General features: G+C 38.6%; 1 long non-coding RNA gene across 1 annotated transcript in view; it reads left to right on the plus strand.

Moving 5' to 3' along the window:
• Positions 1–4,499: 4,499 nt before the first annotated feature.
• Positions 4,500–22,972, plus strand: part of LOC129135853 (uncharacterized) — a 50,674-nt gene continuing 32,201 nt past the window's right edge. The window contains exon 1 of the long non-coding RNA XR_008536964.1: positions 4,500–4,637. This is a non-coding gene — a long non-coding RNA (uncharacterized LOC129135853). The remainder of the gene's footprint in view (positions 4,638–22,972) is intronic.

Consider the following 22,972-nt stretch of genomic DNA (forward strand, 5'->3'; position numbering starts at 1 on the left):
GGAGGGTGGGAGAAGGGAGAAGATGAGGAAAAATAAATAATGGGTACTAGGCTTAATATCTAAGTGATAAAATAATCTGTACAACAAATCCCCATGACACAAGTTTACCTATATAACAAACCTGCACATATACCCCTGAACTTAAAATAAAGTTAAATTAATAAAATACTTGCAAACCAAATTCAACAGCACATTAAAAGTATCATACCCCATGACCAAGTGAAATATATCCCTATAATGCAAGTATGGTTCAACAAACAAGAATCAATTAATGTGATATGTCACATTAACAGAATGAAAGATTAAAGAAAACCACAATCATCTCAATAGATGCAGAAAAAGCATTTGACAAAGTTCAACACCCTTTCATGACAAAAACTTTTAACAAATTAGGAATAGAAGAAATAGACCTCAACATAATAAATGCCATATATGAAAAGCCCACAGCTGACATCACAGTCAATGGTGAAAAATTGAAAGCTTTAGTTCTAAGGTCTGAAACAAAGTCATTCTTGACACTTCAAATTAACATAGTACTAGAAATGTTAGAACATCCAGGCAAAAAATAAATAAATAAATAAAAGACATCCAAATCAGAAAGGAAAAACTACAATTATCTCTGTTTGCAGGTGTCAAAAAGAATAAAAGATTTAGGAATAAACTTAACCAAGGAAGTGAAAGATTACTACACAGAAAACTATAAAACATTGACAAAAGAAAACACAAGTAAATGAAAAGACATCCCATACATATAGATTGGAAGAATTAATATTGTTAAAATTTTTACACTACCCAAAGCAGTGTACAGATTCAATCCAATCCCTATCAAAATGCCATTGATATTTTTCACAGAAATAGAAAAAAATCCTAAAATTCATATGGAACTACAAAGGACTCCAAAGAGCCAAAACAATCTCAAGATGGAAGAACAAAGCTTGAACATCACACGTCTTCATTTTAAAATATATTACAAAGCTACAGTGATTAAAACAGTATGAGACTGGCAAAAAGACAGACATACAGGAAAATGGAGCAGAATGGAAAGCCCAGAAATAAACCCCCACATATACTATCAAGTGACATTTAAGAAAAATGCCAAGAATATTTTCTACACTTAAAGTTTAGAATATAGATATCAAATTTTATGAAATCTCTTACTTTGATTTTAATTGAGAATGAACAAAGTTATGAATTCATTTGAGAACTTTTACAATATTTAATCTCCCTTTGCAGAAATATGGTGTGCTTTCCGTTTACTCAAGTCTCCCTTTCTTTCTTTCAGTTAAATAATACGGTTTCTTCAGATACAACTTGAACACTTGTTAGTTTTCTTCTAAAAACTTTATAAATTTTTGTTGTTACATACTTCCGAACTGAACTTAAATGGGATTTTTTTGCTGTTGACTTCTTAAATTGGTTATTGTTGATGTATAGAAAATGATACCTATTTTGTGTATTTAGGCAACTGATCTATTTTGCTATTAAGTTGGCTTTCCCAAGTTCATTATTTTCAAATAAATACAGAATTGTATCTTCTGCATTAAAAAAGGGAGAACACCAAGAAAACACAGTAAGGAAAGAGGAAAGGATAGTCTCCTAAACAAATCGTGTTGGGAAATTGTCTTACACCATACACACTAATCAATAAAAAATGTAATCTAGGCTTAAATGCAAAACCTGAAACTATAAAACTCCTAGAAAAAAAACGTGAGGAAAATCTTACGAAACTGATGTTGGCAATAATTTCTTGGATATGACATCAAAAGCACAGGCATCAAAATAAAAAAAAAATAGCCAAATGGGACTACATGCAATTAAAATCCTTCTGAAAGTGCAACTTAAGAAATGAGAGAAAATATTTACAAACCACATATTTAATAATGGGTTAATATCCAAAACATATAAGGAACTCTCAATTCAATAGAATAAAAGAAGAAGAAAAAGAAATAATTTGATCAGAAAATGAGCAATAAAGCAATGAACATAAATAGAAGTATTTTCAAAAAAGACAAATGGCCCACACCTGTTAGGATAATTATTATTAAAAAGTAATAATTCCTTCCTCCTTTAAAGTGCCAGATAAAAGTATCTGCTGGAGGCTGCACTTCCCAGCCTGTGGAATGGGCAGCCTTTATAAGGAATAAAGTCTCCTTTCCAAATGGATAGATCTGGTGATTTTTCAAGTTGACACCTTGAAAGCTTCTTTATCATGGGCTGAATTGTTCTCCCTCAAAATTTATATATTGAAGTCCTAAACCGCAGCATATCAGAATGTGACTGTGTTTGGAGATAAGGTCTTTAAAGAGATAATTCAGTTCTAATAAGGTAATTAGGTTGGGGCCTAATCCAATATGATTAGTGCCCTTATAAGGAGGGGAGATCAAGAAACAGACATAGACCTTCAGAGGGAAGACCATGTGAAGACACAGGGAGAAAACGGACATCTAGAAGCCAAGGAGAAAGCCATCAGAAAGAAACAACCTTGCCAATGCTTTCATCTTGGATGTTTAACCTCCAGAACTATGATAAAATAAATCTCTAGTTTAAGCCACTTAGTCTGTGGCACTTTGCTATGGCAGCCCCAGCAAATGAATATCCCTGCCCTTCTACCGTCTTCATCCACCAACACTGTCATATAATCTGCTAGAACTCATGTTACAAGACTTTATGGAGAAAAAGTAATGAGTGAGTTCAGATCTCAGAGCACCTTTCAGAGATTCATGACCTTTCTCCCTTCAAGTTCTTCACCTTTCTCCTCAGCCCGGAGCCTCTGCCTCCTTCCTGATCAAGGAAGTCTCACCTCCTCCGTTCCCATGCCAGTTATATACAGACCTGGGTTTGAGTTCTTGTTTTCAGATGTTGGATATTTTTCCTCACCTAGTCACTTACCATTTTATTGTTAGTTTACTTACTTCTGAACTGAAGGAAATAATACCAGTCTAAAGGGCTGCGAGATTAAATGAGAAAATCTATGCAGAGTGCCCGACAGTGGCTGTCACAAATTGAGTGATCAAAAAATAATCTCTACCTCTCTCTTCTGCACAATCTCTATCTCTTCCTTTCCAAAACTGCTGGAAGAGAAAGGGGGATAAAGCAGTGATCTGGCTCCTCAAGTTCCCTCCAGACGTCATGGCTACCTTTTTTTCCTTGGTTTCCTGGGCAAGCCTGCCATCTAGGGGCATCTTCAGTTCCTTTCTCATCTACTCTCAGTGATGATATTCTCATCAGATTTTACACTGAAAATATTGATTTTGTGTGTGTGACGCAGGAACTCTGTCCTGCTGGATTATAAGAGGCTAAACTGTAAAGACTCCCTTGACTTCAATTTATGATATCAGTTGCAGCTGAGGTCCTGCAGCTGAAGTACTAAACCAAGCATGCCCATTTCATAAAAACATGTTTCCTATACCTTCCCAGAACCTCTTTCCTTCTTAGGCTTCATAGAAAGAGAGGTAAAACTCTCTGGCTGTGGGTGCAAAGCTATAGCATCACTTGCGTACAGAATCATGGTTCTACCCCATCTTCCTTTAGCAGCACTTAACATAGACATCGTTTACTTACTTACCTGTTTATAGTCAGACTCCCACAACTGGGTTGTAATCTCCAGAATTACAACCTGATGAAATTGTAACCTGATGGAAAAATGAGCAAAAAAGCAATGGACATAAATGGAAGTATCTCCAAAAGAGACAAATCCCAAAGAGCAAGAATATTTTCCCCCATTCTGTTTCCTAGTGCCTAGCCTGTAGTAGACATTCCCTAAATCTTTGTTGAAAAAATGAGTGATTAAATTTTTTCTCTTATCTTCCTGGATTTTCAACCTAGTCACACACAACTCACTACCCACAGGCCTTCCTCCAAGTTGTAGCTCTTTCTGACTTTCATCAGTTTCTGCAGCTTGCCTTGCCATTAAGCAGCTTGACCTATTTCCCACTACCCCAGCATATTTCCCTCCTATTTGTAGTCTTTTTCTTTTTTAATTTTAATTTTGGCAAAATACATGTTCATAGCTGACATTTAATGGGACAAACGTCATATACGAAAAATACATGTGGCCCCTGCCTCATCCCTGCCAGCCCTTTCTTACTCTCCATCCTATCCCCAGTGGCAACGCTTTACCTATGGGTTTCCTGGCACTGACTTTCACATTTTCAGTAATATGTTCATGCCAGTTCCAGTGAGAGGACTGTTTGCCCCCAACCATAATAAAATCAGTACAGAAATTAAGTTTTAGAAATTTTTATAGCAATTGATATTGTCTCATTATCCTAAATCAAGACGATTTTCTTAAAATTTATTTTTATTGTCTTACAAAAGTATCTGCCTCTGGTGGGATGGAAAATAAAACAAAACAAAAATGGTTCCTTCTCCACAGAAAGCCTGAGTGTCAGTGCTCTGGGCCACCACACAGTGATGCTAGAGTCTGTCGTTCCAGTGCCCTGCGGGCCCCCTTGCTTTCTGCTCGGTGTTTATTCTTCAGCTCCTGAACACCAGGCTGTTCTCATTTTACCTTGTTTTTATTTGATCAGGTCAGTGAGAGAGCATATGCCCTGGTAGATTCCTGAGAAAAGGAACAGGAGGATGAGAGGTTCAATGTTTTACACATTGCTGGTCTGATATCTCAGCTTCATTCACAGGTGAGTAGCAATTTTAGTTTGAAAATTATTTTCACTAAGAATTTAATGATATGACTCAATCATCTACTAGCATCCAATATTCTACTAAGAAGTTGAACGTCTTTCTTATTTCCAAAGCTCATTTTGTGGTATTTATTTATTATTCTCTCTATCAACACTCAGAGTTTTATTTATCCCCAGTGTTCTAAAATTTCATGAGTCAGTCATACTTTCAGTGTTGGTAATTTTCTTTAATTATTTCACTGGAAATTTTCTTTCCAATGTTCTGTATTCTCTTTCTTCTGCTATAATACCTTTGGATCGAATATTGTTGAAATTTTTATTGATTTTTTTTCCTCCCACTGTCCATATATCATTTGGTTCTCCTTGCTGACTGTGCAGACTGGGGTGGGAACAAAACCAATCCTCACATAGAATTTCAACCAATTGCCCTGTTTCCAGCCCTTGCTTCACTCCACCTTCCATGGTATATGTGCTTCCAATTCCCAAGACTAAACAAATTTCATGAGTTTAATTATTTGTTTTATAACAGTCTTCCTCTCTGCAAGACTTACATTTCCTTTTTTTTTTTTTTTTTTGCACACTGCTAACTCAGTTTCTTACTTCTTTACTTGCTTTACATATTATAGTTTGAAGTAACAAATGACTCCAGTTTTATTGAGGTCGGAGATCCTGTTCTGTATACTTACCACATTGAGATAATTCTAAGACAGGAGGGTGCAAAATCTGTGCTTTTGTGTTACTTTAAAACCAGAAGTCTTTCTCTTCTATTTTATTTGAATTCTAATCAACATACTTTTCCTCCAAGGAGCTAGGAGCTTTCTTGACTGACTCATGTCTTCTCACCAATTCCACATTCTATATGCTACTTATCTTTCTTTCTGGAGTTATCTATTTATAATTTGATTTATTTTAAGTTCCTTGATAGTAGAAACAAACCAAAACAAATTAAACAATAAACAAAACAACAGTGAAATGTATCTGCACACAGAGGACCTTATGTGCAGTTATCCAAAAGAGAAAGATGTTAGGACAATAAAGTGGAAGTGATTTTTTAAAAAAATCTTTCTACTTCTTTGTAGTAACCTGACTCTTTCTTATATATGTTATTTTTCCCAGTGGAAATACTTCCTTATTTGACAAATCTTGAGAAAATTTATATGCATAATCATTCTTTAGAAGAGTATAAAACAAATAGAGCAAATAAAAAATAGGAAATTCAGTTATTTTGGGAAAAAAAAGGAGATCATAGGGAGTTTACACAGCTGAGATGGATGTATAATACAAATTGTCACCAGATACTTTTAACTGGTTAGATGCCATCAGTTGAATAAGCTTCTCTTCTGCATCCCCATCACCAGAGACTGGGCTGCAGTGTGTCCTGGGCTTTGGAATTACTGTAAGATTCTCAAGTGATTTTACTGTGCAAGCAGCTTTGGCAACCATTGTCTAAAAAGGTATGTAGAATTAGAAGAGAAAATGGGTGAGGAGAGAACCATAGTAAAAGTGTTGGCTGAACAAGAGGAGCCAAGGAGAATAAGAGGAAAGTTTATGGTGGAAGAGATCTGGGGAAGTACAGTTTCCTGGAAAGAGGAGAAGAGGAATGCAGAATAAAAGGGTAATCAAAACAAGAAGATGAACAGGTGACCACTGGATTTGGCATACAGAAGGATTTGGGTGGCCTCACAATGGCGGTTCCAAGAAACTGCCCTGGATCACTGGCATTTAAAGAAGTATAATACTTTAAGTACTTCAGGCTACCAGGGAGCCTGTTAATAAAAGACTGGCCTAATGATGAAATGGTTCTATCATAGTCTGAGTGGTATTAGGTACCAAGCTCTTAGAATGCTCAATGCCTGAGAGATGGATAGCTGGTAGTACAGTTTGAGGTAAAAATCCTTGGTCCATTTGTCCATTGCCCACAGGTGGAGACTTTACAAGTTTAGAAATTCACTTTAAGGAACATCTCTTGTTTTAAGTTTATTGCTGTTCCTATCATAATTATTATTTTATATTTCCCCATGTTGAACTGACCACTGTTGCCTATGAACCACTATGTAGCCTATCTATACTTAACTAGATTTACTAACTTATAAATATCTCTCCCCTACAAGACTGTAAGCCTATCAAGGGAAAGAATGATGTCTTATGATTCCTGTATTTTTAGACCAAGAACAAAATGATCACTTAACAAATCTTTATTGTGCAAATGCTGGAGAAGTGTCCCAAAAAGCATCTTAAATTTATTTATGAAGAATATTCGTTTCTTCAAAAGGGAAAGTTGTAAATTAAAGTCTATGACCAACTTGACCCTATTGCTGGTTGGGGCCTTTAAGATTGCTGTTTTTTAATGATTATTTTTCAAAATTCCTCAAAGTAATTTACAGGAAAAGCCTTTTGATTTCTGAAGTGCATAATAGCCACTGTGGTTTATGATTTTTCCATCTTTCCTCAAGGCGCCTAAATGCTCTGTTTCCCTTAGGGATAAAATCATCAGGTTCCTATTGGCTGGTAGCTGTGACTCTATGACATGAACCTGCAAGTTTAATAGTAATAAAGATGGAACAAATGCAATATTCACATATCTTAGAATACTCAGAAATAATGAATGAAAGACGAGTATGTGGCTTAAGTTTTGGGTCACTTTTCCACTTTTGGCTGTACTTTCTGTGAGGCGTGTGTTCAAAGAAAAACTCATGAAGTTATGTTCTTTATAATATTTGTTCTGCCCAAGAAACATTTTGCAAATATACTTTAGGAGACATGTGACATATACCAAAACCAAATTCTGGCCCTCTTGCCAAAAAAGCATGGCCAATGCTTCTTCACACAGATGCACAATGTTTATACAGAGCATACCTGAATTCTTGATCATCTATCCACAAAATACATTGCTTTTTCCACAAAGACCATGGTTTCCAAGGCAACAGAAAACTCATATAAAAATGAAAGCTCACACAAGTTGATCTCCATTTCTAAATGCCAAAATCTAACCACCTTCTCCAACCATAATAGTTATATTTCCCACCAGGAAGGCAAGGCTGAGAATGAAGTGCTAATAGTAGAGGCCACTTTTAAATGTGTCAGCATACATTGGTGCTATCAAGAAGAAAATTTTATTTAACAGTTTTCAGAGAGAGGTTGATGGGAGTCATTTGGGTAGAGGGTTAAGTATAGAGAAGATATGTTATGGCTAACCCTGAAGGATATTAGGAATATTGAGGGAGAGAAGATCCATCTTTCCTCTACTACTGGAAATTTTTTCTTTGTAAGCAAGTTGTTGAAAACCTTCTCATTTTTCATTCACTCAAAAACTCATTGCAGTCTGCCTTCTCTGCTTGGAACTGCCCTTGTGAAGCCTTCCAACTGCTTCTGTATGCCAAATCCAGTGATCACTTGTCCATCTTCTTATTTTGATTACCCTTTCATCCAGCATCTCCCTTCTCCACTTTCCAGGAAACTACACTTCCCCAGTTCTCTTCCACCATAATGTTTCCTCTTATTCTCCTTGGCAGGCTCCTCTTGTTCACCCAACACTTTTACTATGGTTCTTCCTCACCCGTTTTCTCTTCTAATTCTACATACCTTTTGAGACAATGGTTGCCAAGTCTGCTTTTACAGTAAAATCACTTGAGTATCTTACAATTCCAAAGACCAGGATACAGTGTGGCTCAGCCTCTGGGAATGGGATGTAGACATCAGTTTGAAATTCTCCCAGGAGATTTCAATGTGAAGACACATTTGTGAAACCACCGTCTTAGAGTGCTTCCTTTCCTCTTAATTAACTCCAAATTAGATGACACTGAATATGCTAGGCTTGTACTTTGTCAAAAAGTAATCATGCCTGTGACATATGCTCAGTTACTCCTTGAAATTCCTCAGTTGTACCTCATTATTTCAGGATAAAATAAAAATATGTTACCAAGACATTAAAGGCTCCCATGGTCTGGGCTCTTTTTACCTGCTAAGCTTCATCTCACACCACTCCCCAGTTCTGCTCAGTTCTTCCACCAGGAACTGCCCCCTTCACCTGCATAATTCCCACTTGTCCTTCCAGACTCAGCTGGGACATTTCCCTAATACCTTCTGCTCTCACTTACAGTGAGTTTTGTTGACCATAGCTCTTACCCCATGTACACCTTTTTATTGGTTAATCTTGTGGTACATAAGAATTTATTTCAGGGTAGAGTATTTACTTTTTTATTTCTCTACCCAGAATGCAGAGTGCTTTGAGCACACTTGCATGTTCAATGTTTGATGAATAAACGAATAAAAGAATATGATGTTTGAAAATGTTTGCCTTGAAGACATGTTCAGAAAGGGCTTGATCAAATGTACTTATTCAAGCAAAGAGGAAGATCACAGAGCCACAGAGCTTTCCTGCAGGTGCCAGGGTGTTCTTCCCTTCCTCCAGCTTCTTACTTGGTCATCTGACAAGTGGAGCATCTGGAAACACAATCCAGGTGGTGACACCAACCTTCACATTTGAGGATCACTCTGGACACCATTTTCAGTAACCAAAAATTTAGCAAGGACTCTCATACCATCAGGGATCTATTCCAACAGCTGGATATTATAAGAAACCACCTGCTAACAAGAGGGCTGGACAACTTTTGGGTCAGGAGAGGATAAGGGGGGAAATATTTGGCACAGAAAGCCCAAGTGCCCCATCACTTACAGAGAGATGTAAGGTGTCTTTAAAAATAATTGATTCTCAGTAAGATTAAAAGTTTGAACTGTTTCTCCAACTGTGTATTTCTGTTAAGTTAATCTTGAAATCATTCTTTGAAAACTGACAGGAAAGATACAACTTAGAAAACATTGTGGATGAATACTTCCCCCTTTTGCAAATGATATTTTGGAAGCACAAAAGAAAAAGCTCTAATACAAATATTCATAATGAAAATATGAACTTAATAATACCAATGGCAAGACAGAATAATTAGGAGAAATCGGGTAACGAGCATCTCTCCTATTTTTAGTTTGTAAGCCTTTTTTGCTTTTTTTTTTTTTTTGAGACAGAGTCTCACTCTGTTGCCCAGGAGTGCAGTGGCATGATCTCGGCTCACTGCAAGCTCCACCTCCCGGGTTCACACCATTCTCCTGCCTCAACCTCCCGAGTAGCTGGGACTACAGGCGCTCGCCACCACGCCCGGCTAATTTTTGTATTTTTAGTAGAGATGGGGTTTCACCGTGTTAACCAGGATGGTCTTGATCTTCTGACCTCGTGATCCGCCTGCCTCGCCTCCCAAAGTGCTGGGATTACAGGCGTGAGCCACCGCGCCCGGCCCCCCTTTTTTGCTTTTTATGTAACTGCCACTTCCTGGTATGTTGTAAGCTTTACAAAAAAAAAAAAATTGAGTATTACAAAAGTTGAAAGTAAGTCACTTTTCCACAGTTATCTAGTAAAAACAAACACATAGAAACAAATAATAGAAGAGAATAACGTGATTTCCTGAACGGTCAATTATTGTATGATACAAACACCATGTTCCAGATTTGACTTTTGTACCATTTTTCTCCAAGAAACGCCATAGCCATCTCTGATAACATATGCTCCTCCAAGCCTTCAGTATCAGTTAATCGGCTGTCATACCAACTGCCAGTTATAGTCTGTGCTGTCTTTCCAATCCTTTTCCTGTTGTTGGTAGTAGAAAGTGACAAAATATATAACAATCTAAGTCTTAATAAATTAATTTTATATGGTTATGCTCAAAGGCATCCAAAAAGACAGGGACTTATTGTGACAATACAGTCATCCATTGGAAGTGTCGTGTTCTAGTAACACATGCTGTGACCCAAACTGGCTTCCTGGGCCTGTGACCTGGGCCGGCACCAGGGCCCTGCCCTCAGAATGAACTTGTACTTGTTTCGATGCTCAACTGCTGCCGTCTTGAAATTCTTAATGTTTGAACAAGGCTCACACAATTTTATTTTGCTGTGGGCCCTGCAATTTGTGTAGCTGGTCCCGCTTGTGAACCCTCACTAAGCATTTTCTCTTGGGTGAAGCGTGTCTAAAATCAAAACAATGTCAGTCAGCATTAATAGAAAAAAGACATTGTGGATGGCAGCTTATTGCTACAGAAGTGTCGGTGGACTGACGAGAGGGACAGCCCATCTACCTTCTCCCAAGTCATGGCATTCTCTATAGGCCATTATAGATGCAGATGAGTCTCTGATATTTTTTACATTAACTCAAATATCCTTTGTTGCCTGATTTCTGCTTGCTGCTTTCTTGCCTGACAGGACCCCTACATAGGACTCCCAGGGATTATCCCTGTTTGCACAAGAATGATTACTCTTAGGGAAAGTCTTCTAACTCAAAATGCAGCAAACATCACCACAAAATTTAGTCAGGTGCCTGCATGCTTCAGGCTCATCTATTAGAATATACAAAATAAATCATCCCTTTGCAGAGCCAGGTCAGTATTATGATAATGTGGTTCAGGGAGAATAAGTAATTGCTGATGTTAAGAGAGATGAACAAAGTTGATGGATGTGGTCAACAAATGTTTATTTCAGTTTCATTGTATCCTTCTTGAAAAGTACTTAAACTAGTTCACTAGAGGATAATTAGATTTCTGGCATGGATTCATTAGCATACTATACTGAAAATTACTTTTTCTCTGTATTTGTACCTATCTGGTAGAAATAGAGATGCAGTTGGAATATGGACCTTTAGACGGTATAGCAAAGAAAGAGATATGAGCTTTTTTGTAGTTGAGACATTTACTGAATTTTCATTAATACTGAAACAGAAGGAGTTTAGATGATAGACACTGAATTGTTGTTTTGGCTAGAAAATAATTTCGGCTCAAATTGATGCAAGAATGGTAGGTAAGCTTTCTGTAATTGTATATGCTATCATCTTTTCGTAAGTGATGTGTGAAAATGGTCTAGGCTTAAAAATATATGTAACTTTAAAACTGGATGTTTACAAAATCAGCTTTTCTTTTTGCTGTAAGTCCTATCAGGCTGATGTTCCAAAGAGACACGTGCTTGAGCTGTCTATAGCCTTCCTTCTCACCCATAAGAACTTGGAGAAAGTGGGTACCAAGAATCTTTCCTTCTTCACAACTAATGAAGAAAAAAATGAGAGCATAGTAATGATGACCAATATTATTTAGTAACAAAATAAAGCAACCTTTAGCACTTTGATTTAAAACATTTATTTCACATAAAAATAACTGATAAATATTTGTTAACTATGACTGAGTGGGTGATGTAGATACACACAGCTCTCAAGGAAGGGAAAGGGCAATGTCCTCAAATTGTGCCTAATGGTAAAGATCACCCAAGACACATGTGAAAAATGCACATTCTTATATCCTACCCAGGACTACTAAATCAAGAGATTCTGCCAAGGGGTCTGAGAGTCTGTATGGTAAAGACCCACCAGAAGCATAGGGGAAACATGCATTAGGCAGTGGTTCTTAGGGAAACCACTGCAGGTGATCAGAAACAGTCAGGGCTGGGTGTGGTGGCTCACCCCTGTAATCCCAGCACTTTGGGAGGCCAAGGCAGGAGGATCCCTTGAGGTCAGGAGTTTGAGACCAGCCTGGTCAAACATGGTGAAACCTCATCTCTACTAAAAATACAAAAATTAGCCGGCCGTGGTGGCACACACCTGTAATTCCAGCTACTCAGGAGGCTGAAGCAAGAGAATCTTTTGAACCTGAGAGGCAGAGGTTGCAGTGAGCTGAGATCATGCCACTGCACTTCAGCCTGGGCAACAGAGCGAGACTCTGTCTCAAAACAAAAACAAAAACAAAAACAGTTGGAGGGCTTATTAAACTGGGTCCCATGCCTGGTTTCTTATTCAGGCATTTGGAAAGTGGTATGAGAATTTGCATTTCTAGTAAGTTCCCAGAAGACACCAGAGATCCTGGAGCAGGAACCACACACTGAGAACCACTGGGTTTCAGAGCCTTATTGTGGTGTCTGCTGTTACAATTCACATGGCTCAGGTGGCTGCATGCCTAGGAAGCATATGATTCCTCTCTGGTCATGTTGCTGTTGATGAAAAAGCCAAAATCTGTAAAATATTTAAGGAAGTTTATTCTGAGCCAATATGAGTGACCATTGTCAGGGTATAGTCTCAAGAGGTCTTGAGAAAGTGTGCCCAAAGTGCTCAGGTTACAGTTTGGTTTTATACATTTTAGGGAGGCAGGAGTTACAACCAAAGACATAAATCAATACCTGGAATGTGTACACTGGTTCAGTCTAAAGAGGTGGGATATCTTGAGGGGGCACTTACAGTTCATAGGCAGATTCAAAGATTTTCTGACTTGCAATTGGTTGAAAGGGTTAAGCTTTATCTAAAGACTTAAGAAGTCACTAGCTTGAGCTAAGATAAGGGGGTTGTGTAAGCCAAGGCCTTCATTTCGTAGATGAAGTCTCATATGTAGTAGCTTTCAGAGAGCAAGTGATGCTATACCAGAGTCACGTTGAAATTTGATATCTTATTGCCACAAAGAACCTTGTGTTTTGTCAGTCTTATGATCTCTATTTTAATGTTAGTGATGGTTAGTTGAGCCTAAACCCCAAAGGGAGAGGGTATAAGGAGGCATGTCAAACTTCCCTTCCCATCATGGCTGGAACTCAGTGTTTCAGGATTCCCTTGGCCCAGAAGGGGTCCGTTCAGTTGGTTGAGGGGGCTTAGGATTTTATGTTTGGTTTACACTGCTCTCCATCTCAAATCCTTCATAACCTTCCATAAACAGATTGTGATGCTTTTCATAGGGTAGATCCCAGCCTGGTACCTGAAGTCATGATGCCACAGAGGGTAAAGATAACCCCAAGAAAAGGGCCAGCTCTCATCTAAACCCTACAACATATCAGAAATAATGAACATTTTAAGGACAAAGGCGAGTCGATTGTCATACTTGGATGAAGACAGAGGAAGAGATGGGCAACAACAGTCCCAAAGGACACGGACAGCCTCATAAGCTCTTAAACCAGAATTTAGAGAAGCTTAGGTTGCAGGCAGCATCAGCCACTTACATTTTTTTTCAGGATGGGGCTGAGAGGAATATGAGGAATATACTTTTTGGTCTGAATAAGATTTTTTTTTTCACAGAGGAGATAGATATAAAATGAGCATTCCTCTTTGGATATATCTCCTAAAGGAACCTTTCCTTTAGGCAGATATCATGCAGGTAAGCCTTGTGTGTCTGTGTGTGTGGTTCTGTGTGCATGTGTGTTTCTGTGTGTGGGGTTGGGGGCCGGCAGGAAATGTGGTGTGTGCTTTCCCATGTGTGAGGATAGCAAGGTGATGCCAACCTTACTGGCCAAGCCAGACCCTAGCAGCCTTTGGCTACACCTTTCTTCTAAGCCTTCCTCTTTCTTCTAAGCCTTCTCTTTCATCCATGATTAGGTTTGCCTATACATATCTTGTTCTGATTTAGGTTACTTTCATCTGAGTATTTGTCTATCATTACCACTAACCACAGGTGTGGGAACCTCACCCTCTCTCCAAGTTGCTACTCTGCACCTTTTCCTTGCTAAGCCCAAGTCTTTATTTTTAAATAATAATAAGAGTGGTGTTAAAACAAAAATCAAAAGACAGGTGGTATGTTTCAGAATCTTAAGCATTCTTTATAGATTAACTTTTAGATTATAAAGTTTCTAATCTACCTACCAAAGATTTGATTTCAATAGCTACAAATGTGCTTCCAAAAGCAAAGTATAAAAAGCCAAATGGCAGTCAAACAAATACTTTGCTTAGGCATCATTTTTGTCCCATGGTAATTCTGGAAGCTAAACAGATGTTTATTGTACAAATATAGAATGACCTGCATAACTCCTTGCAGCTTTCTGACTTCTTAGTAATGAGACGATTTGGAAGAGAAGGCAATAGCAAGCATAAAGTTAATCATAAAAAGCAGAGAAAGGCAAGGGAAAACTTCATCTACAGTTATTTGCTAGCAACGAATTCTCTTAGATTTTCTACATCTGAGAATGTTTTCATTTCTCTGTCATTCCTGAGGGATATTTTCACCAGATATAGTACTTGCAGCTGACAGTTCTTTTCTTCAGTATTTGAAAACTGCTGTGCCAATTCCTTTTGGCCTCTGTGATTTCTGATGAGAAATTCACTGCCATTTGAATTGGTGTCCTATGAATGACGTGTTGTTTCTCTCTGGCTGATTTCAAAATTTTTAACTTGTCATTAGTTTACAGAGGTTTAATTATGATGTTTCTTGGTATGGATTTCTTTGGATTAAACCTCTTTGGAATTTTCTGTTTCTTGAATGTGTATATTTAATATCTTTCACCAAATTTGGGAAGTTTGTATCGATTCTTCTGTAAACATTTTTTTCAGTCTGAATGTCTTTCTCCTGTTTTTGTGGGACTCTGAAAATACCAATGTTAACTCTTTTATTATTGTCCCACTGGTCCCTGAGACTATTTTTATTGCCTGTGTTCTCTGTTGTTTAGATTGGGTACAGTCTACTGATCAATATTCAAATTTACTAATTCTATTCTCGTTATATTCACCGTACTAATGAGTTCATCTAGAAATATTTTTGAAAAAGTTTGGTTATTAAATTTTTTCAGTTCTATAATTTCCATTTGGTTCTTTTTTGTAATTCTAATATTTGAACAGAGGTTTGCTATTTTTATTCATTTCAAAAGAGTATGTAATTGTTTTTTGAAGCATTTTTATGACAACTGCTTTAAACACCTTGCCACGTAATTCATATATCTGATTCATCTCAGTGTTAGTGTCTGTTGATTGCCTTTTCTCATTCAGGCTGTGATTATCCTGGTTGTTGTTATGATGTAATTTCCCATTGAATCCTAGGCATTCTGGATATTATTTTATGATAATCTGGATTCTACTTAATCTTTTTCAGCAAGCAGTTGAATTAAAGCCCAAAGGCAAAGTAGGAGTATATGTTCAGCTTCCTGCTGGGCCCTGCTGACACCACGCTAGCAAAAGTGGGGCTCACACATTGCCTAATTGCAACAAGTGGAGTGAGAGTTTAGTTTCCCCCCTTGCCCCACTGACATCAGTGGAGGGGAGTGGGGAAAGCAGCAGAGTGCCAACTAGCCCTGCCCCCCACAACCTCCTTCTACTGCAATGCCAGTTTGGGGTGAGGCCCAGCTCCCCACAGGCCCTGCTGGACACAAGTTGGGCAGTTTGGAAAGGTAGTGCTGACCAGCTCTCACTTAAGCCACCTGATTTAGTCTTCCTGAGTCTCAGCTTGCTGGTGGACCCCACTGACACTAACCTGGTAGGAAAATCAGAACATGGTTGGCTTTTGCCAGGGGAGAGATAAAAGAGCTGCTGGTCTCCTACAGAGATACTTCCCCAGTTGGGAAATCAGATTGCTGTCATCTATTATCACCACCTGGGTATGGAAGATCAGCTCCCACCTAAGCCTAACTGATACCACCAAGTGAAGGGACTGGAATGTACCACCCCTTCCGTGGAATTGAGGATGTGTGTGGAAGATCAGCTTCTCACTAGGCACTCCTAAGAAGAGGGGTATGTTTCCATTGGTGTTTGGCTGGAGTAGGGTGAATATATTAGTCTGCTTGGGCTGCCATAACAAAATACCACAGACCACATGACCTCAAAGCAGAAATTAGTTTTCTCACTGTTCTGAGTGCTGGAGAGTCCAAGATCAATGTTCAGGCAGGGTATGCTGTAAACGGCTACCTTTTCACTGTATCCTCACATGAACTGTCTTCTGTGCGCATACAGAGAGACAGGCCATGTGCAACAGCAAAAAGGTGTCTGTCTGCAAGCAAAGAAGAGAGTACTCACCAGAAACCAAATTCTATTTGAACCTTGATCTTGGACTATCCAGCTTCCAGAACAGTGAGATAATTAATTTCTGTTGTTTAAGCTACGCAGTCTGTAGCATTTTGTTATGGTAGCCTGAACATAGTAGCATAGATTTTGGTTCTGTGAAGTTGGGTGCTGCTGTACCAAATACCTAAAAATGTGGAAGAATCTTTGGAACTGGGTAATGGATAAAGGCTGGAAGAGTTTTGAGGTACATGCTTAAAAAAGCCTAGATTGCCATGAAGGGTAGTTGGTGGAAATATGGAAATTGAAGTTAATTCTGGCAAGGGCTTAGAAAGAAAAGAAGAAAGCTGAAGAGAAAGCGTCTATCTTAGATAATACATAAATAATAATGAACAGACTGTTGGTAGAAATATGTGTGTTAAAGCAATTCTGGAGATGCTTCAGATGGAAATGAGAAACAGGTTATAGGAAACTGGAGGAAATGGAATTCTTATTATAAAATGGCAAAGGACTTGGCTGAATTGTGTTATAGTGTTTTGTGGAAGCTACAATTTGCAAGTAATGACACTGAACATTTAGCAGAGGAGATCTCTAAACAAAGTATTGAAGGTGTGGTTTGGGTCCTTTTGACTGCTCATAGTGAAATGCCAAAAGAGAGAGGTGAATTGAAAAAGGCTTTGTTAAACAAAAAGGAACCATAACTTAAAGATCTGTAAAATTCTCAGTCTGCCCATATTGTAAAAATGAGAAAGTGTTCTGAAGAGATTACACCAAGGGTGTGGCTAGACTGTTACCTGATAAAGAGGTTATGAAATTAGACAAGCAGAAACACTGCCAGTTTGAACTAAAGAAGGTGGGCATGGGAGGCTAATGGGAACTAAAGGAGATAAATGAGAAAGCTACGGAACATCTTGGATTTTACAGAATGGGACCAAGACAGCTACTTGGCCATGAACATGCACTATTTTTCAAAGAAAGGGAAGAAAGGCCATGAAGACAATTCAGAGATCACAGGAAATGCCACTCCCACCATAGGCCCAGAGTGCCCAGGCCTGGGGAGCAAGGCACTTCTATCTTGGTTTCAAAGGGTGGAATCACCATCTCGGTTTTGACAGGCAGGCTGCTGTCACCCAGAGTTGCATGGGCTGGGCCTTCCCAATGCATATGGCCAAAGATTGTTGGTTGTTAGGTTTTCTTGGAGCTTTTTACTTTTTATCGTGCTTTTCTGTGTGTGCTGCTGGTAGTTCTGGGTTGGCAATTCTGTAACACCCTCTTGGAGATATATGGGAGGTGATAAGGAGGACAGGAGATTCAATACCAGGTCATTATTTGTGTCCCGATGACCCTAAGCAGCCTACTTTCTTCTTTTTTCATCTTCAAAAGGCTTGTTGTTGTGTTATCTAGGTTTTCTAGTTGTATGAGGGAGCACAGGGGAGGAAGAGGGCTACTCCATCCTGGCAGAACAGGAAGTTTCTATAGTCTTTGGACGGTCAAAGAAATTCACTAAGGTTGTAGGAAGCTGATGACACATGGAGAGGAATTTCCAGCATGCATGTGTGTCTTTTTTGAGTGTATCTTCCCTTTCTCTAATTGGCTTATTTGCTTTTATCACCCCTTTCTTTAGTCATTGCTGTTGCTGAAAGAATTTTTGTCTAAAACTCAAAACATCAATGTCTTCAACTTATTTTATCTGAACTAGTTAAAAAGAGGAACAGAAAAGAATTTTGGAGGAGCAACTAAGACACTATTTTTTAATCCATTGCTCTTCAACAATGTTTTCATCAAACTAATAATCATGGGGGAAGATAGAAAATTGTATCTCTGTGAAAATAATATTTTTGGACATTCCATGCCTGAATAAATGAAAGATGGTAAAAATATAGGTATAATTTTCTTTAAGTTCAAAATATTATATTGACAGCTCAAACAGAATTTCATCATTCAGATGATAATCACAGAGCCAAGTTAAATTTGGGGTATACCACTGTGGATTCCAGAAGTTTCTCTTTATGCCAACTGGAAATGTTAGCTGCTTTAGACTTTCACGGAAATCAGGTCTCAAAAGAATTCTGGCTGGGAAGGACGCTTGAATTTTCATTCTGTACTCACTGGAAGCTGATAGATAAGACCCTGGTGCTAACAAAATAGAAAAATTGTTTTTATAATATTGATAATTATTTCCTTTTTTACTTTAGGAGTGACCTATCTCATTTTGAAATTAGAACCTTACATTCTTTGGCTTTCAGATTTTAAAAGTCTTGAAGAACATCAAATTTTATCTGGAAGAGAGAGTTCTTTAGGCTTTTGTGATAGAGACATGTCTGTTTTAGCACATCATGAGATAAAATAGACTACTGTAAGCAACACATATTAGCTTTTCTTAGGACAAAAATATGTGATTTGATTTTTTTTGTGTGATGCTGTAATACAAAAGCTTAAAGGCTATTGAAGTCGAAGGTCTCACATGCTGTGTGTAATGGCTATTCACAGTTGGATCAACTTAATTGTCATTAGTGGTCTTTTGTGATGATTTGTCTATAAATCAGTAAATTTATAAGAAAATTAGTTTTAAAGTATGATTGACCAGTAAAGTAATCGGTGGCTTTCTGTAAAATGATTAAGGCAAAAGGGGACATTGCTCAAAAGGTCTTTCTCGAGTCCTCCCTTTATTCCTCAAATCATCATCATCCTCGGGTGTCTCCCAGCCTCATCTCACACAGAGAGGCTGAAAACCCACATACATGTTATGGGAACATTTTCTTATTTTTTCAGGGGTTGAGGAAGATGATACATTATTATAATCCCAATTCTAATAAAATCTTCACTAGTTTTGCTACTCGAATATAAAAATACAGCAAATCAACACTGGTCAAAAGTGATGATGCTGCATTTTCTTTTTCAAAACCCAATGCTCTAGTATCATAGAATATAAAAAGGAAAGCATTAGTACAGTAGCTAAGCGCATGGGCCTAGCAAATCAATTGTCTAGATTTGAATCCCAAGCCTAGCACTTCCGAGTCCTGTGTGACCTCAGGCAATTTATTGACCCTTAAGAAGCTTCAGTTTTCTTACCTATAGAATGGGGAAAGGTAGTGGTGAGTGAGAGGAAGTGGTTCCCACTCCTGGCTTTCCTTGCAAATCATCACTTTAAAGAATACAGATGCCTGGGCTCTCCTTCTGAAGGTTGGGATTTTCTTGTTTTGGGATGGGGTCCAGAAACCAGTGTGTTTCACTCTCCCCAACTGCAGGGGAATGTAACGTGCAGCTAAGCTTGAGAACCAGTGCCTGAACCAACTACTCAAGGAGAGGCCAAGAAGCAGCATCACCATCACCTGGGAACTTTTTAGAAAAGTCGACTCTCAGGCTTCAAACCAGAAGTACTGAATTGGAACCTGCATTTTAGCCAAGTCTCAAGGAGATTTTCATGCATGTGAAAGCTTAAGAAACATCGGTCTAAAGATCATTGTGAGGATTAAATGACAGAATCCATCTAAGCTGCTTAGAACAGTGCCTGGAACATAGAAAGCTATGAATTAAAGTTAGCTGTTTTATGTTTGGTATCTCCTCTACTATTTCACTGATAATTTAAAAAAATCTCTTTTCAAACTGTTTTCCCCACTACCAATAAATCCTTTAGGATAAGTGCTGTAGTTGGTTCACTTTTCTAACCCTGGTGCCTAGGGTAGAGTCTGACATATGATACAGGTAGATAGTAAATATCTGTTGAAAAGATAAAGGTCCCAAGACAGTAGGGACTTTGCACTGGGTCTTAGGAATTCTTTTCTGGCACTGGTTCTGTCACTCATTTGTTGTGGGACCTGATCCGAGGCATTCCAGCTTAGAACTTCAGTTTTCTCATCTGTACCTTATAGGAACCGGCACATAGTTTCTAAATCTCCCTCCACTTTTAACTCTAAGTAATTTTATTACATGTGTATACATGGCTGAACTCTTGTGGATAGGTCTTTTGTTTGTTTTGTTATTGCTTATGAAACAAGCATTTTTCTGACATTCTTAATTGAGTGGGAGGATATGAGGAAGGCACAGCCTGGCTGTTGCTTTGCAAATTAAACATACCTGATAAATTTAGTGTAGCTTTCAGCCATCACTACATAGAATCATTTGGAAACTTAAAAATACTGATCCCTAGGCTGACCTTAAAAACATGTCTGAATTAACTGATCATATTGAGTCAGGTATTTTTTCGAAGCATCCTAGTTGATTCTAAAGTGAAGCCAGAGGTAAGAACCTTGCTGGCGGTAATGCCTAATGCCACATAGTTTTAAAACAATTTGCCTGGGCTAAATGGCAAAAACCCGTCTCTACTAAAAGCACAAAAATTAGACGGGCATGTTGGCAGGCCCCTGTAATCCCAGCTACTCAGGAGGCTGAGGCAGGAGAATCGCTCAAATCCGGGAGGCAGAGGTTGCAGCGAGCCGAGATCGTGCCACTGCACTCCAGCCTGAGCTACAAGAGCAAGACTCCGTCTCAAAAACAAACAAACAAAAACACAGTTTGCTTACCTTTTTATATTTATTTGAATAGAGCCAAGTGCTGAGATGGGATACCTGGAGATGGTAGAACATTTCGCTCTTCAGTTCTGTCATCAGGGCTCTTTCTTTTCACTGCATCTGCCAATTATGATGTCTCCCTGCTCATGAGCGAAGTATGCGAACTTGGGAGAATCGTCATGCTATGTTACTAATCAAGCTTACAAGTCTAGTAAATTGGGGCATTAAATATGTTTGTGTGAACATACATGCACATGCATGTGTTTTATGTGTACACGTGTTTGAAATTAAAGCTCAGTTTTTGTTTTGAACAAAAGGCATCTATGTCTGTAACAGCCTATTCTGATTTTATTTAATAGGTGTTTTGTGTTTATTCATAGCTACAGTAAACCTGATTTACTTGTTTCCAGTATTATATACTATTATTTATTATTATTATTATTATTGAGACAGAGTCTTGCTTTGACGCCCAGGCTGAAGTACAATGGTGTGATCTCGGCTCATTGCAAACTCTACCTCCCGGGTTCAAATGATTCTCCTGCCTCAGCTTCCCAAGTAGCTGGGATTACAGGCACACGCCACCATGCCCAGCTAAGTTTTTTATATTTTAGTAGAGATGGGGTTCCACTGTGTTGCCGAGGCTGGTCTCGAACTCCTGAGCTCAGGCAATCCACCCATCTCAGCCTCCCAAAGTGCCAGGATTACAGGCGTGAGCCACCGCACCCAGCCCTGTATACTATTATTTTTTAAAAGATAAGTTAAATAGTTCTGTATCCTAACATTAGTCCATGAAAATAGCATCCTTATTTTATTCCATTTTGGGAATGCTGCATTTAAACTTACTATGCTGAACAATGTGTTGACTCAAACACAATGGTGTAGAGGTGGTATTTGAGATAGTCAACTGAATGAATATTTTGAGTGCTTTGTTTTTCCTTTTTTTCTCACTTTCTAAAAAAATAAATGTGAAATACAGTTGGCTTCTAAGTAGAAATGTGTGTTTATCCTAAAGGATCTTTGGGCATTTAATTAAGCTGCAGCATCCCAAAAATGAAGCTGAAAATGATCTGCCTTTTTTTCTAACAGAACACAAATCATATATTGAAATTTTGCCTAATAGTTTTCAACCTCAAGAGTATGGGATGCATTTCTAGAAAATTATTTGCCATATAGTTTGTTCCATGCAGGAAAATAGAGGGGACTTGAAGTCACAGCCATTTTTCACTGCCACCTGTGATTATACTACATGATTTACATTTCCTATTTTTGTTGGAAATAAAATAGTTTCCTATTAGGACTGGAGGTAGATGGATTTAAGTAGCCCAGTTTCCTGGCAAAGGCCAGGATATTGGAAGTGTTTGACTTAGGCAAAATGGGTCTAGCAATATGTTTATGTGAAAAGAGGCATAGCACAGGACACCCGGCCTGGATCAATGCCGGGAAGCACCTAAACTAATCAGCCTGAGTACAAGAGGTGGTTGTGGACTAGGAGGAATCAACCTGGGGGCTTCAGGATACAGCAGACTGGCCATTCATGGGTGGCTAGGCCTGGAGTCATGGCAGACAGACCTCAGGGCAGGCGAAGTGCTCTCACACTGGGTAGCAAGCAAGACAGGAGGTGAGGACCAAGTGGATTGTTTTGGGGCAGACAAAGAATCTTGAAGATCATCAAAAGATTTCTCAGTCCACAGCAGGACCCTTCTGACAGAGGCAGTGGCTGAAGCCATACGTGGCCTCTCTGTGAAGCTAACATTTCCAAACCCACGAGAGACTTTTCCAAGAAGAATTATAGTCATCCATTCAGAGCAGCAGGAGCTTCAGAAGATCTGGGACTTCAGGTGTGAGAGTGACAGACAGGACACTGAGGAGCAGTTGCATGAAAGGGGAGAGGTGGGAGGAGATCCATGTGTATACATTTCAGCTTTGTTCTCTGACCTCATCTCCCATTAGAAAATTGAGTCCTTTGCAATCTAAGGGTAGAATGTGATAACATAAAGTGAATAAATATATCTTTTTTGGCTGATTTTCAATTTTTCTGTTTAAACATTAATGTCAGAAAAGAG

The sequence above is a fragment of the Pan troglodytes genome, chromosome 7 (genome assembly GCF_028858775.2).
Source record: "Pan troglodytes isolate AG18354 chromosome 7, NHGRI_mPanTro3-v2.0_pri, whole genome shotgun sequence".
NCBI lineage: Eukaryota > Metazoa > Chordata > Mammalia > Primates > Hominidae > Pan > Pan troglodytes.